Source organism: Helianthus annuus, chromosome 4 (genome assembly GCF_002127325.2).
Source record: "Helianthus annuus cultivar XRQ/B chromosome 4, HanXRQr2.0-SUNRISE, whole genome shotgun sequence".
NCBI classification, from domain to species: Eukaryota; Viridiplantae; Streptophyta; class Magnoliopsida; order Asterales; family Asteraceae; genus Helianthus; species Helianthus annuus.
In genome coordinates this window covers 201,625,294-201,642,881 of record NC_035436.2, presented here as the reverse complement: position 1 = coordinate 201,642,881, position 17,588 = coordinate 201,625,294, and the positions used below count along the sequence as shown (strand labels likewise).

The following is a 17,588-nucleotide window of genomic DNA, read 5'->3' as shown; positions in this document are numbered from 1 at the left end:
ATTTCCAAGATTTTCAAATCTTTTGTAATCATTAACCTGACCTTTCGGTTTCGAAGGGGTAACTTTGCGATTTGGCCCTCGATTATTTACAATTAAGGGCCTTGTGACTTTTACCCGCATTGTTAAGTCCCCGGTTAGTTTAATTACTATCCGAAAAGCCTTACTTTTATTGTTGACACTTTTAACCCCTCGCATACGAATTTGATCATAACTTTCTCGTTTTAAAACGGAACTTCGCGAAATTTATATAGTATATTCTAGTGAGCTTATTTTACTGCTACAAAGCCTCGGGTTTGTCAGAGGGTCACTCAGAGGTATAAATTAAACATGTTGACACAATTAACCCCTGTAGTTTGTAATCTCTCACTTTCTTCCGCGTTTCGCTCCGTACGATCCATGATTTATTCGTTTGAAGGTACGAGCATCATTTAGGGTTACTATACAGTATATTTACCCCTCGTTGACATTTTTAACCCTCGAATTTACATACTTTCAAGGTTTGTCAACTTTAGTCCTTTATTTAGTATTTCATACCACGTGTAAACTCATGACACGTGTCAACACATTATTGGACACAAAATTTCGAGGTGTTACACATGTTACATATAGTTGTTGCATCCCAAAAAAAATTGCCGTCACATCAACATCCGTATTCATCCAAAAATGGGCATACTAACAATGAAAATAAAAATGAATTCTATATCCATAGTTGTAATGCTTCTAAAAATGGTCTTCACAACAACATCCATCTTCACAACACATAGCAGCCAACCAAAAAACACACCATCGTCACCACGAAAACCTGATGATGCGTTGTAATCCTTCGGCGGGCTTCGCTTCTTGATAACCATCTTCATCTTGAACACAAAACATCTTTTCACCTATGAAAAAAACAAGTACATCAATATTAATCTTCTATAGTTAAAACTTATTAATCTCCTATGTAACATGTGTAACGTGGCTATACATGTGTTACCTCTCTAGTGTAACACATGTTACAAACATGTGTTACATATGTGCAACCCCCCTTTGTGTCCAAAAAAGGGTTGGGGTAACTACAAGTAACTTGTGTAACGTTGTTACTACATATGTAGCTAATTATCCCACCAAAAAAACACGACTTTTTATTTGTAAAATAAACGAGATATTCCGAATAAATTATGAAGTTTATTGTCACACCCCAACCGATGGCGGAATCATCGGGGCATGGCACTGAGCGAAACAGATTGTCCAGAAGTTTCCATAACAATTATCATCACTATTCAGTTTAAATTAACACGTCCCGTACCGTGTCCCAAATAAGAAACAAATTATTACAGATAACAGCTAGACAAATATTCTGTTCCGACAACTCAGATTTAAATAAAACAAATAAATATTGTTCAAATGCTCCTAAAGACCCAGCCTGACAAGATCTACAGACAACTATGCTCTAGTTGCTTTCTCCTGACAGACAACTATTTGTTGGGGGCCTCTAGAGCTTTATTCTAGCCTCGCTTTCCTAGCTAGCAAACATCTTAAACACCTGTCACTTACATTAAAATAAAGTCAATACACATAATGTAAAGGTGAGCATACAAGTTTGATAATAGCATATAGAGTTCAAAATAGTTTACGCGTAACCAGCACGTACACAGAAGAAAACGAAGCATGTTAATTATCGACATGGACCTATCGATACCAATGACTGCGGGTTGACCGTCCGAGACGGTTCGCAATCCATGATTACCACCGTAATCCATGCAAGTAATTGTCCTTAACAACCCCCGTGTGAACGGGTGCTGAGTCTAAACTATAGTACTACGTCGTTAAGGCAGGTAGACAACATTCCACGTGTAAACACAATCAACAAGCATTCATTTAGTCACGTAATACATGCAATTCGGTTAGCGTTCAAACATTTGAGTGGTGTGTTCTATAGTGATTTTGATAAGTAACGTATGTAACACCCAAAAGTGCTATAAGCAAAAAGGGATCGAGTATACTCACAGCGGTTGATTGATGGATTGAAGGGAGCGCTTGAGAGTATGGTTAGTCTGAACAGTTCGATAGCATAACGATGAATAAACGTAGAATGGAAACAAGTGTAAGTGGGTCGAACAGCCTGGTCGATCGAACAACAGGTTCGATCGAGTGGGTTGTTCGTTCAGCTGGACAATCCGTTCGGACAGCCTGCTCGATCGGCCGGTAGGCTCGATCGGTTGGACTGTTCGAGTGGATTGTTTCTTCCCTTGAGTAGGATGTGTTTGTGTATGATGGTTTGAACTTTTGAAGTTTTTGTTGTAGCATTTGAGAACTCTGAAGTGTACCTACCTTTCAGGTCGATCGATCGAACGGTCTGTTCGATTGATCGGCTTAACCGATCGGTTAGGAACTTCAGTAATAGTTCTCAGCAGTGTGTCACTCGATCGAGCAACATATTCGATCGAACAGCCTGTTCGTTCTGATAGCATGTTCGATCGGGCGGCACTCCAATGCGTCGAACGAGTTGAAAATCGATTAAGTGTTGAAGCATAGTATCTCATGATCCGAAGAGTAATGTTTACCAATCATTCGTTCCATCGGACATTACTTCGTTCAATACCATACCTCATGAGCTTGTCAAATTGTGGGGCCACATGCTAGTCGATCGGCTGGCCTGTCCGATCGGTTGGGCTGTTCGTTCGAACAGCCTAACCGTTCGGTCAGCATCCTGACCTGGTTGGCCTGTTTGTCTAACACTTGGCTGTTCTGGTTATTTGATGTTATATCGAGGTAATTTGATACCGAGCTGAACCATGGAACTTCCATTCTTACTTGTTTCACCTGTCCGGACAGGAATCACCCAAATCCGGCCAGCGGACGGTTCGGAATGGTAGTTTAATGTTTAACCTGAAATCGGTGAACCTCGTAAATAGAATCCGAATCTTGAACCACTCATCCATTAGAATATTTGGTGAGTTGGCTCGAGCTCCGTTTCTACCGGTTTGAAGGCATTGAGCGTAAAAGAGTTGAAAGAAAGTTGGAATTCCTTCTTTCAATACTTCACATCATGGAAATGTTTAGATCTTCGTTAGATCTTAGCTTGCTTATGTGGAAATCGGTTAGATCCAAGCTATTCATGGTGGATTGAAGTCAGGACATGGTGTTCTTGAAGAACACCATGATGACATCACCCAAGAATGCCTAGATCTTGGTGATTTCACGGTTAGAAATCAAAAATCGAAAGATAGAAAGGTGTAGGAGCATGCTTTGATTAAGAAAGTACAAGATTTAGGTTGGAAACTTACCGAAATCGGAAGAAATCTGAGGAAAGAAGAGGAGCACGAGCTGGTCGGTCAGAACTTTCCAAAAGTGGTAAAGAGTGACAATGACAGCCCTATTTATAGGCTCCAAAAGAGGAAAGGGCTGGCCGATCGGCTGGCATCCCGATCGGACAGCCTGCCCGATCGAACAGTCTGTTCGATCGGCTGGGCTGTTCGATCGGCTGACAGCCTGATCGAATAGCAACCTGGTTCGAGTGTTCGGTGCGACGATTTTCGATATTTCGATTTCGATTGAAGACGATACGAGTACGATAGAGTTTCCTATTCAAATTACTTTCAGTCCCAACTACTATATCTAACATACAATCATCTATATTCACCCTATCCTAACGTTACCATTTGTCATAGTTCGATTTCGATTGCATTCGATTCGATTCGAGTTTCAAGTTTCGATTGAGTACCACACAAAACGTAAAGTAAACACACACAGGTAACACATAAGGCACACACACACACGTAATACAACAACCAGAGTTCGCGTAATTCGAGATTCGAGTTCGATGATGGTTAGATCGGTTTGATTACTGATTAGTTAACTTTATCGCATTGTTACTTCCTACTATTCACAGCCGTAAATCGGTTCGCGTCGATTAAACATTCGATTGCTTTGATTCTTTCTGATTACAACACTTACTCCACATAATACAAATAAAATATAAAATAGACTATTTACAGTCAAAGAAGTCAAAGTTGACTTGGACTTTGACTTTGACATTCGAAAATACGGGGTGTTACAGCCTCCCCTTGTTTAGGGAATTTCATCCCGAAATTAGGCTCAAAGCTGCACAGCACTGTGTATTACTAATTTGATGCTTCAGATCTTTATTTGAACAACTGCGGGTACTTGGCCTTCATGTCGCTTTCGAGTTCCCAAGTGAACTCCGCGCCTCGTTTGCCTTCCAATCGGACTTTCACGATAGGGATGCGTGAGCGTCTGAGTTGCTTGGTTTGGTGATCCATGATTTCGACAGGCTTTTCCACGAAGTGTAGCGTTTCGTTGACCTGAAGATCGTCGAGAGGTACAATCAAATCATGGTCAGCTAGGCATTTTCTGAGGTTTGACACATGGAAAGTCGGGTGGACATTACTAAGTTCCTCCGGTAGTTCGAGTTTGTAGGCGACTTTTCCGATCCTTTCCAGAATCTTAAAAGGTCCAACACATCGAGGCGCTAGTTTCCCTTTCTTGCCAAATCTGACTATCCCCTTCCAAGGTGATACCTTTAGGAGTACGTAGTCGCCAACGTCAAATTCAAAGGGCTTGCGTCTTCTATCAGCGTAACTTTTCTGTCTATCCCTGGCCTTTGCCAAGTTGTCGCGAATCTGGAGGTTTTTGTCAGTCGTTTCTTGTAGTAACTCGGGACCGGTTAACTGCGAATGACCGATCTCGTACCATACAATAGGCGATCGACATCTTCTTCCATATAAAGCCTCAAACGGTGCCATTTGTATGCTGGCATGATAGCTGTTGTTGTGCGAGAATTCGACTAGCGGCAGATGTTTGTTCCAACTACCACCAAAATCTATAACACACGCACGGAGCATGTCTTCAAGAGTACGGATCGTTCTTTCAGTTTGTCCGTCGGTTTGAGGATGGAATACAGTACTCAGATTAAGCGACGTACCAAGGGCCGCTTGAAACGTTTCCCACAGTCGCGAAGTAAACCGAGCGTCACGGTCTGAAATGATGTCACGAGGCGTACCATGATTACGAATGATCTCGTCGGTGTAGATTCGGGCTAGTCGTTCTACCTTGTAGTCTTCCCTTATCGGTAGAAAGTGGGCTGATTTGGTCAGACGATCTACTATAACCCAAATGCTGTCGTGACCTGACGGCGTGGGTGGAAGTTTGGTTATGAAATCCATAGCTATACTCTCCCACTTCCAGATGGGAATTGGAGGTTGTTCGAGTAAGCCAGAAGGTCGTTGATGTTCAGCCTTGACTCTTGCACAAGTCAGGCAACCTCCAACATAGAGAGCGATATCCCGTTTCATACCCGGCCACCAGTACTTATAATGAAGGTCCTGGTACATTTTGTCAGCACCGGGATGAATAGAGTATCGGGACTTGTGGGCTTCGTGCATTATAATCTTTCACAAATCGGTCCGCTTAGGGATCCAAATTCGGTCCAGATAATAGAAAATCCCATCTGCCTTGCTTACTAGCTCAGCTCCATCATGGTAGATTCTCTCCTTCTTCAAAGTGCATTCGTTAAAGCAAGCATGTTGGGCTTCGCGGATGAGAGCTTCGAGGTTGTGCTGGGCTTGGGTATTGCGAATACTGAGCAAATAACTCCGTCTGCTGAGTGCGTCGGCAACAACATTTGCCTTGCCTGGGTGATAACGAATCTCACAATCGTAATCGTTAAGAAGTTCTACCCATCGGCGTTGACGCATGTTAAGTTCTTTCTGATTAAAGATGTGTTGTAAACTCCTGTGATCGGTGAAGATCGTACACTTGGTACCATACAGGTAGTGTCGCCAAATCTTCAATGCAAAAACAATTGCGCCTAGCTCGAGATCGTGGGTTGTATAGTTCTTCTCGTGGATTTTGAGCTGACGAGATGCTTAAGCTATAACCTTGTCTCGTTGCATGAGAACACAGCCAAGACCAAGGTTAGAAGCATCACAGTAGACAATGAAATCGTTGTTTCCGTCTGGCAACGTGAGAACGGGAGCATTGCAGAGCTTGCGCTTAAGGGTTTGAAAAGCAGACTCTTGTTCAGTTCCCCAAACAAAAGACCTGTCTTTATGGGTAAGAGCGGTAAGCGGCACAGCGATCTTAGAGAATCCTTCGATAAATCGTCGGTAATAACCCGCTAATCCAAGAAATGATCGGACTTCAGACGGGTTCTTTGGCGTAATCCAGCTTTTAACTGCTTCAATCTTCGCGGGATCGACATGAATACCCTGACTATTCACGATGTGACCCAGAAATTGAACCTCCTCCAACCGGAATTCACACTTGGAGAACTTGGCGTAAAGTTGGTTCCCCTGAAGTAACTCGAGAACCAAACGTAGATGTTGTGCGTGTTCGGCTTTCGACTTGGAATAAATCAGGACATCGTCGATGAACACAATGACGAAACGGTCAAGATAAGGCTTACACACGTGATTCATCAGATCCATAAAAACCGCAGGTGCGTTGGTCAGACAAAAAGGCATAACAACGAACTCATAGTGGTCGTATCGAGTGCGAAAGGCTGTTTTGGGTACATCTTCCTCTTGTATACGCAACTGATGATAGCCTGAACGTAAATCGATCTTCGAGAAACACTTGGCACCTTGCAGCTGATCAAATAGGTCGTCGATTCGAGGCAAAGGGTAACGGTTCTTGATGATCAGCTTATTCAATTCCCGATAGTCGATGCACATCCTGAACGACCCATCCTTCTTTTTGACGAAAAGGACTGGCGCGCCCCAAGGAGAGGTGCTCGGGCGAATAAAGCCTTTTTCAAGTAACTCCTGGAGTTGGTTTGAGAGTTCCCTCATTTCGGATGGCGCGAGTCGGTAAGGGGCTTTGGCAACAGGGTTAGCTCCAGGAATAAGGTCGATACGGAAGTCGATATCACGACTTGGCGGTAGTCCGGGAAGATCATCAGGGAACACCTGAGGAAATTCACGAACCACTGGAACGTCTTTGACTTCAACCTTCTTTTTCTTTTCCTTCTCCGCTACTACAATGTTGGCCAAGAAAGCGCTGTATTCCTTGCGGAGATACTTGCTAGCTTGGACGCATGATATAAGTTTAAGACCTTTCGAAGCTGTTTCACCGTACACACACAATAAATCACCATTCGCGAGCGAGAATCGAATCATCTTCTCGAAGCACACAACTTCAGCATGGTTTTCGCGAAGAAAGTCCATGCCTATTATGACGTCAAAGCTTCCGAGTTGCATCGGGATAAGGTCGATTGGAAAGAGGTGATTGTTGAGCTCGAGGGTACAATCACGGAGAACAGATTTAACAGCGACGGTCCTTCCAGTAGCAACTTCGACTTTGAATGACGAGGGAAGATAAGAACGCTTACGACTAAGGAGCTTCTCGAATTCAAACGACACAAAGCAGTTATCGGCTCCAGTATCAAACAAACATGATGCATAAATACCATTCACAAGGAATGTACCATTAACCACGTTGTTGTCAGCCTGGGCTTGACGAGCATTGATGTTTAAGATTCTGGCACGGGCTGCTGGCTGTTGCTGCTGAGGCTGCTGTTGTTGTTGCTGTTGCTGGGGTTCTTGTTTCACAACCCGGTTCGGGCACATGTTTGCAAAGTGGTTAGGGTCACCACATGCAAAGCAGACTCGAGCATTGACTGCGGGCGCTTGAGCTGCTGGTTGGCCTTGAGGGGCTGGAAGTAGAGCTTGATGAGCGGCGGCTTGGGCTGGGGCTTGACGGGGACCATAGCGGCAGTTTGTAGTGAAATGCCCGTAAAGATTGCAGTGAGCGCAGAAACGACAGGCGATTCCCACCGGATGATGGTATGAGCATGTCGGGTAGAGCGGGTGGGGACCTGTGTAAGCGCGCTTAGCTGGCGGCGCATTGATCACTAGGGCTTGTCGATGGTGAGACTGCTGCTGAGCCGGTACGGCCTGCATAGGGGCAGCAGTTGTTGTCACAGCACAATTCTTGTTGCTGGAGCTGTTGTTGTTGTGTTTCTTCTTTCTTCTTGATGACTTGGAGGGTTGAGCAGTGGTGGTGTCGACGGTTGACGTGGCGTTGGCTTGGTGCAGAGACTTGGTATGCTTATCCCAGAAACCAGACTTTACCCGCTTGTCATTGATCTCAGCGGCAAGCAGGTAGGTCTCTTCAATCGATGATGGCTTGGTGGCATGAACGAAATCGACAACACAATCGGGTAGAGATCGAATGTACTTCTTGATGGCCATGTCTGACGTCTTGACCTGATCGGGACAGATGATGCTGAGCTGTTTAAAGCGTGCAGTTAAAGCAGCGTTGTCTCCATCCTTCTGCTTGATGTTCCAAAACTCGTCCTCCAACTTTTGGCATTCATGGGGAGGGCAAAATTCGTCCATCATAATTGCCTTTAACTCCTCCCAAGTCAGCTCATAAGCTGCATCATTTCCGTGCTTGTTTCGTTCGGCCATCCACCAGTCTAGAGCTCGGGACTGGAAGACGCCTGTAGCATTGAGGGTGCGGAGATTCTCAGGACAACCGCTTTGGCGCAGAGTGACTTCAACTGAATCGAACCATTGAAACATGGCGGTAGGGCCATCTTCTCCGGTGAATTCCTTGGGTCCGCATGTTTTAAACTGTTTGAAGCTGAAACCAGTCTTGCTGGCATCCTTAGGAGCGTCGATTCGCGACTCTTCAGATAACTTGCTGGCATTTTCGAAGACATTACTCACAGCTTTTGCCACGCTCTTGGCGATGATAGTAGCGAGACGTTTGTCTCTCTTCTCTTGGCGAGTGAGTGGGGTTTGGTGTCCAGATGACAACATGGTCTGCAACAGACATCGTCGTATGTCTCAGACACAACAAATCGAATCTCACCTAACACGTCTACTACTTACTAAAGCTTAGAAACACGTCGAATCACGCATCACATAAACACGTAGACACACAACCACGGATTCACGTAATCACAGAAGCACATAGGCACATAGAGCACAGAAACACATAATCACAGAAGCACATAAGCATGTAGGCACTTAATCACGGATGAAGTCAGAATACAGAAACCTATTATTCACAGCTCGTGCGTCGTTCGTATATAGCGACCGTGTATAGTATATCGAATAGTAGCATATATTTGTATAGCATGTCGAGTACAACATAGCATAGTGTATATCCTAGCATAGTATCGTCTAGAATTGCAGCGACTTGTTACCGTTTTGAGATAGCAGGGCAATGCGAGTCGTGTGTGTCGATCGAAGTGATAGCAAAAATCGAACGAATCATCAAAATTAAACACATAAACAGGCAAATACGAATAAAACACATAAAAAAAATCGACGAAGCATCAGAGTCGGCAGTTGCGGGCTCAGAATCGAAACACATAAAATCGAGGAAATGGACTGTCTGCGGCTACTAGACATCGACTACCCAAAGTGATTCGACTATTCGCAGTACACTTGTCGTCATTTTCCGACTTTCGGGATCGCGTTTCTGCCTCGATTCTTGGGCATTCCACGCGTACTCCCTAGGTCATACTTGTGAGTTCAGGTCGTTGGAGTCCGTCGAGGCTTTGGTGAGATAAGTAAAAGTTGGAATAAGTTGCCAAGATTCGGGTTTCACCCCTGGCTTAGCAATTTCTTCCTTGTTTTAGTAAAATTTGAGGAGATTATTCATCAAAATATGGATTTCACTCCTGATTTGGTATAATTCTCCTCGTTCGTTATCGAAAATAATGAGGAAATCATTGATAAATTGATAAAATCGACATCGATCAAGTAATTTAGTCGGGAGTTTGCGGTTTTCACACCTAATCTTGACCAAACCGCTTGATTTTATTCGAAAATTCCGAGTGCAGTGATAGCGTAGGATAGCAGGATATAGCACCTAAACTTGGTCTGTTGGTTCCTAACTATTGTCTAGGTCTCTAAGACAGCGACCCGGACTAGGTCGTGTCCTGCCTAATTCCCTATAGTTATGGCTCTGATACCAATCTGTCACACCCCAACCGATGGCGGAATCATTGGGGCATGGCACTGAGCGAAACAGATTGTCCAGAAGTTTCCATAACAATTATCATCACTATTCAGTTTAAATTAACACGTCCCATACCGTGTCCCAAATAACAAACAAATTATTACAGATAACAGCTAGACAAATATTCTGTTCCGACAACTCAGATTTAAATAAAACAAATAAATATTGTTCAAATGCTCCTAAAGACCCAGCCTGACAAGATCTACAGACAACTATGCTCTAGTTGCTTTCTCCTGACAGACAACTATTTGTTGGGGGCCTCTAGAGCTTTATTCTAGCCTCGCTTTCCTAGCTAGCAAACATCTTAAACACCTGTCACATACGTTAAAATAAAGTCAATACACATAATGTAAAGGTGAGCATACAAGTTTGATAATAGCATATAGAGTTTAAAATAGTTTACGCGTAACCAGCACGTACACAGAAGAAAACGAAGCATGTTAATTATCGACATGGACCTATCGATACCAATGACTGCGGGTTGACCGTCCGAGACGGTTCGCAATACATGATTACCACCGTAATCCATGCAAGTAATTGTCCTTAACAACCCCCGTGTGAACGGGTGCTGAGTCCAAACTATAGTACTACGTCGTTAAGGCAGGTAGACAACATTCCACGTGTAAACACAATCAACAAGCATTCATTTAGTCACGTAATACATGCAATTCGGTTAGCGTTCAAACATTTGAGTGGTGTGTTCTATAGTGATTTTGATAAGTAAAGTATGTAACACCCAAAAGTGCTATAAGCAAAAAGGGATCGAGTATACTCACAGCGGTTGATTGATGGATTGAAGGGAGCGCTTGAGAGTAGGGTTAGCCTGAACAGTTCGATAGCATAACGATGAATACACGTAGAATGGAAACAAGTGTAAGTGGGTCGAACAGCCTGGTCGATCGAACGGCAGGTTCGATCGAGCGGGTTGTTCGTTCGGCTGGACAATCCGTTCGGACAGCCTGCTCGATCGGCCGGTAGGCTCGACCGGTTGGACTGTTCGAGTGGATTGTTTCTTCCCTTGAGTAGGATGTGTTTGTGTATGATGGTTTGAACTTTTGAAGTTTTTGTTGTAGCATTTGAGAACTCTGAAGTGTACCTACCTTTCAGGTCGATCGATCGAACGGTCTGTTCGATCGGTCGGCTTAACCGATCGGTTAGGAACTTCAGTAATAGTTCTCAGCAGTGTGTCACTCGATCGAGCAGCATATTCGATCGAACAGCCTGTTCGTTCTGATAGCATGTTCGATCGGGCGGCACTCCAATGCGTCGAACGAGTTGAAAATCGATTAAGTGTTGAAGCATAGTATCTCATGATCTGAAGAGTAATGTTTACCAATCATTCGTTCGATCGGACATTACTTCGTTCAATACCATACCTCATGAGCTTGTCAAATTGTGGGGCCACATGCTAGTCGATCGGCTGGCCTAGTCGATCGGCTGGCCTGTCTGATCGGTTGGGTTGTTCGTTCGAACAGCCTAACCGTTCGGTTAGCATCCTGACCTGGTCGGCTTGTTCGTCTAACACTTGGCTGTTTTGGTTATTTGACGTTATATCGAGGTAGTTTGATACCGAGCTGAACCATGGAACTTCCATTCTTACTTGTTTCACCTGTCCGGACAAGAATCACCCAAATCCGGCCAGTGAACGGTTCGGAACAGTAGTTTAATGTTTAACCCAAAATCGGTGAACCTCGTAAATAGAATCCGAATCTTGAACCACTCATCCACTAGAATATTTGGTGAGTTGGCTCGAGCTCCGTTTCTACCGGTTTGTAGGCATTGAGCGTAAAAGAGTTGAAAGAAAGTTGGAATTCCTTCTTTCAATCCTTCACATCATGGAAATGTTTAGATCTTCGGTAGATCTTAGCTTGCTTATGTGGAAATCGGTTAGATCCAAGCTATTCATGGTGGATTGAAGTCAGGACATGGTGTTCTTGAAGAACACCATGATGACATCACCCAAGAATGCCCAGATCTTGGTGATTTCACGGTTAGAAATCAAAAATCGAAAGATAGAAAGGTGTAGGAGCATGCTTTGATTAAGAAAGTACAAGATTTAGGTTGGAAACTTACCGAAATCGGAAGAAATCTGAGGAAAGAAGAGGAGCACGAGCTGGTCGGTCAGAACTTTCCAAAAGTGGTAAAGAGTGACAATGACAGCCCTATTTATAGGCTCCAAAAGAGGAAAGGGCTGGCCGATCGGCTGGCATCCCGATCGGACAGCCTGCCCGATCGAACAGTCTGTTCGATCGGCTGGGCTGTTCGATCGGCTGACAGCCTGATCGAATAGCAACCTGGTTCGAGTGTTCGGTGCGACGATTTTCGATATTTCGATTTCGATTGAAGACGATACGAGTACGATAGAGTTTCCTATTCAAATTACTTTCAGTCCCAACTACTATATCTAACATACAATCATCTATATTCACCCTATCCTAACGTTACCATTTGTCATAGTTCGATTTCGATTGCATTCGATTCGATTCGAGTTTCAAGTTTCGATTGAGTACCACACAAAACGTAAAGTAAACACACACAGGTAACACATAAGGCACACACACACACGTAATACAACAACCAGAGTTCGCGTAATTCGAGATTCGAGTTCGATGATGGTTAGATCGGTTTGATTACTGATTAGTTAACTTTATCGCATTGTTACTTCCTACTATTCACAGCCGTAAATCGGTTCGCGTCGATTAAACATTCGATTGCTTCGATTCTTTCTGATTACAACACTTACTCCACATAATACAAATAAAATATGAAATAGACTATTTACAGTCAAAGAAGTCAAAGTTGACTTGGACTTTGACTTTGACTTTGACATTCGAAAACACGGGGTGTTACATTTATACATTTTAACATTTAACAGCCAATCTTAAAAAAAACATTTTAACATTTAAACTTACTATTACATTAAGTAAAAACCTTTTGTAACACGTAAAAAACCTAACACGTGTTGCATTGGATGTATCATCAAGCTGAAGATGGGATTATAAAAAGGAAAATGCACAACTTTAAAACCGTTGTAACACGTGTTACAACGGTTGTTTTAAGAACTTTCAAATAAACAAGTGTTGCAAAGTGGATGTTTTTGAATAACTGTTTAAATCAACGTAATAGAGACGTGTAAGTAGGTAATTTCCTTTTGTAACACGTTTTACATTGGATGTATCTTTACGTTGAGGAAGGGATTATAAAAAGGAAATTGCACAGCTGAGTAAAAAGATGTAACACATGTTACAAGGGTTGTTTTAAGAACTTTCAAATAAACAAGTGTTACAAAGTGGATGTTTTAAAAAAACTGTTTTCATCCATTTGTAATAGAGACGTGTAAGTAGGTAAAAACCTGCTGTAACACGTGTTACATTTGATGTATCTTTACGTTGAGGAGGGGATTATAAAAAGAAAATGCACGTCTGAGTAAAACGTTGTAACACGTGTTACAACGGTTGTTTACAGAACTTTCAAATAAGTGACAAGCCGGACGATAGCCAGTGGTACAAATGGATATTTTGAAAAATCTTACACGTGTTGCGTTGGATGTATCTTCAAGCTGAAGATGGGATTATAAAAAGGAAAATGCACAACATTAAAAAAGTTGTAACACGTGTTACAACAATTGTTTTAAGAACTTTCAAATAAACAAGTGATGCAAAGTGGATGTTTTTAAATAATTGTTTAAATCAACATAATAGAGACATATAAGTAGGTAATTTCCTTTTGTAACACGTGTTACATTGGATGTATCTTTACGTTGAGGATGGGATTATAAAAAGGAAAATGCACAGCTGAGTAAAAAGATGTAACACGTGTTACAACGGTTGTTTTAAGAACTTTCAAATAAACAAGTGTTACACCGTGGATGTTTTAAAAAACTGTTTTCATCCATTTGTAATAGAGACGTGTAAGTAGGTAAAAACCTGTTGTAACACGTGTTACATTTGATGTATCTTTACGTTGAGGAGGGGATTATAAAAAGAAAACGCACGGCAGAGTAAAAAGTTATAACACGTGTTACAACAGTTGTTTACAGAATTTTCAAATAAGTGAAAGAAACAACAAAAACAAAATCATATAAACACATATTCAAACAAATCAACAATTCAACCAGGGGGAAACAAATTCATATAAACAGTGAAAGAAACAACAAAAACAAAATCATATAAACACATATTCAAAAACAAATCAACATAAAACCTATTCAAAAAGTTAAAACATAAAGTTCAAATGAGAAAAAGATCAAAATAATGTAACTGTGATAAAACAGTCCATTATATTATAATTCCTATGCAGATTTATGCTTGGAGATAACAAACAAACAAACAAACTAAGGAAACCATATAAACACCGATGGAAAAAAAACTAAGTAAGTAAACCATTAAAACAGACTATGCTTGAACATGTTTATGCTTGAACAAAACAAAGAAACAAACTAAGGAAACCTTTATACATGTTTATGCTTGAACAAAACAAAGAAACAGACTAAGTAAACCATTAAAACACATTACACACAAAGAAAACACACACCACACACCTGAAGAAGATGAACCACCGTGAGTCGCCGAAGATTCATCAAGGATAAAGCGGTTCGGGATAACATTGGTGGGAGAGTATGTAGGAAGATCTTCCATTATTGGTGTGGATCTCCCATTCTAACGCAGAGAAAATTGAAGAAAGAACAATGGAGTTTTGAAAAAGAAATGGTTTCTAAGAAGATAAGAAGTACAAAAAGGTGATGGATGATGGGTTGGGGTATAATCGAGTGGGGATGGTGGGGAAATGTGTTGGTTGGTGAAAAGTAGAAAACACATTCTTCAAAGAAAAGAACAAAAAGGCCAAAATACCCTTAAAGCATGGGTTCACTATATATATATAGGGTTAGGTTAACGTACAAATGCCCTTATCGTACATTACGTACGCTACAATCTCAGCCGTCCGACCATCTTCCCGCATTGAATTCGCATGTTGTTTTTTTGTAACAATTTCGCATGTTGGTTTTTTAACATGCGATTTCATCAAAATTACCACATGCGAAATTGTTACAAAAAAACAACATGCTATTTCATCAAAATTATCACATGCGAAATTGGTACAAAAAAACAACATGCGAATTCATCAAAAATTATCACATGCGAAATTGTTATAAAAAAAAACATGTTATTTCATCAAAATTATCACATGCGAAATTGGTACAAAAAAAGCAACATGCGAATTTATCAAAAATTATCACATGCGAAATTGTTATAAAAAAACAACATGCGATTTTAAAATGCGGGAAGATGATCTGACGGCTGAGATTGAAGCGTACGTAATGTACGATAAGCAATATTGTAAAGTACACTTTACATATATATATATATATATATATATATATAGGCTAATTATAAGGAGAAAACCCACTCCAGTTGACTAAACCCTGAAAACCCACATGTGTGGCTACAATTCAGCCACATCACATATGAATAAAGTTGAAGAGAGGGGTATTTACGTCAATTTACCATAGCCTGAAAATGTAACAGGTACATTTATGAGAATTCTGACAACTTTTTTACATATTCTCTCTCTAGAATTTATAATGGCTACACTTATAAAAAAAAACTTCCTTACTTCATTCCAGATCTAAGATCTGAAACAAAACTCCCATTTCCATATTCCAAACTCTCTGCTCCATTTCTCTACCATCAACATCGCCTCCTCCTTCCACCACCACCATCACCGCCGTAACCTACTTCCAACACCAACACCACCGTCGTAAACTATCATCCCCTTTCTTTCCCCCATCTCCCATCTCTCTCTTCGGAAATAATCAGAATTAAACATCACTCTTCCTCTTTCTTTCCACCATCTCCCATCTCTCTCTTCGGGAACCAGATCTGCAATGGTGGTTGCAGATTTGGTGGAAGGTTAGGGTTTGTTCGAAATAAAAATTTGGGGTTTTCAGATCTGCAATGTTGGTCGCAGGTGGGTGGTGATCGTTGAAGTTTGATGAAGGATGGTGGCAAGTGGAGTGGGTTTTTCATCTTACACGATTGAAGATCCAGATCTTGAAGATCTAATTCATTTTTCAGATCCGGTTTGATGTTGAAGATGACCCCAAAGATCCTCGAGGTCCATAAGTATGTTTGTTTTCAGTTTTTTTTTTCAGATTTGCAATTGTTTTGCGTTTTGTAGTTCTTCATTTTTTGTATTTTTTAGATCTGCAACTTTTTTCTGGATATGTTGTTTTTTTTTTGTTCAAGAAGATGAATGTTTTTAATTTCTTGATTTATCAATTTTTTAATTTCTTGATTTATCATTTTTTTTGTATTTTGTAGATATGCAACTTTGTTTTTTGTTCAAGAAGATGAATGTTTTCAATTTGTTTTTTTGTTGTGGTTTGTGGATCTGCAATTTTTTATTATTAAAAAAATGCATGTTACATTTTTTCGTGTTACATAAATAATGTACGTTACTGAAAATAAAGTGTGTTGTGTTTCTGGCATAAATTGATAATTAAAAAATGCATGTTACATTTTTTCGTGTTACATAAATAATGCACGTTACTGGAAATAAAGTGTGTTGTGTTTCTGGCATAAATTGATAATTAAAAAAATGCATGTTACATTTTTTCGCGTTACATAAATAATGCACGTTACTGAAAATAAAGTGTGTTGTACACTTTTTTAGACTGTTGTTTTTATTATTGATTGCATCATTTTTGTGTAAAATTTGTTTAGATCTTGTTCAAGAAGGTGAATAAGTATGTTTTTTCAGCTTTGTTTGGAAATCTACACTTTGAAGATGATGTTTCAGATGTTGAAGATGATGTTTCAGATGTTGAAGATGATGTTTCAGATGTTGAAGATGATTGCAAAAATGCATGTTACATTTTTTTGTGTTACAGAAATAATGTCCGTTACAGAAAATAAAGTGCATTTAATCATGTAAAAATTATATATTACGTTTCTGTGTAATATTTTATGTTATAGAAATGTGGCATAAATTGATAACTAAAAAATATGTGTTACATTTTTATGTAATAAAATACAGATGTTTCTAAAAAAGAAACAAAAAATCTGATTTATATAAAAATGAAAAAAACAAAATTACATCAAAAGAAATAAAAAATCTGACATATAGAAGTAGACTTTTCCTATTTTACCCTCCAAGTACATCATATATATTTAAATATTGAGAGAAAGGGAGAAAAAGCAACACATATCCCAAAATTAATCTTAGCCATCCATCATGCTTAATCAATGGTGATTAATGAGTTTTCAGGGTTTAGTCAACTGGAGTGGGTTTTCGATTTATCCTTGCCCTATATATATATATATATATATATATATATATATATATATATATACACTAGTTCGGTGCCCGCGCGATGCGGCGGGGGCGACACTTTGCATTGCATTGCGACACTCGTTTCTGGTAGTTTTCTTATTCGTATAATATTTATTGTAGCATCATTGTGATTAGATAGACGTAATAAGAATTACACATGTCTAGTAACTAATAAATTTAGCATTTAACCTGGCAATGTTTTAAGAAACCATTGATGCAATACAATAACACACCGATAAGGAAATTGTGCTTCTCTCATCCGCGCTCTCTCTCTTTCT

At 40.5% G+C, this 17,588-nt stretch overlaps 1 long non-coding RNA gene across 1 annotated transcript; it reads right to left on the bottom strand.

Moving 5' to 3' along the window:
- Positions 1–679: 679 nt before the first annotated feature.
- On the bottom strand, positions 680–14,782 carry LOC110935279. Its single transcript, XR_002589008.2, has 2 exons — positions 14,519–14,782; positions 680–881 (listed from the first exon to the last, which is right to left on the bottom strand). It is a non-coding gene; the product is annotated as an uncharacterized LOC110935279 (long non-coding RNA).
- Positions 14,783–17,588: the final 2,806 nt, after the last annotated feature.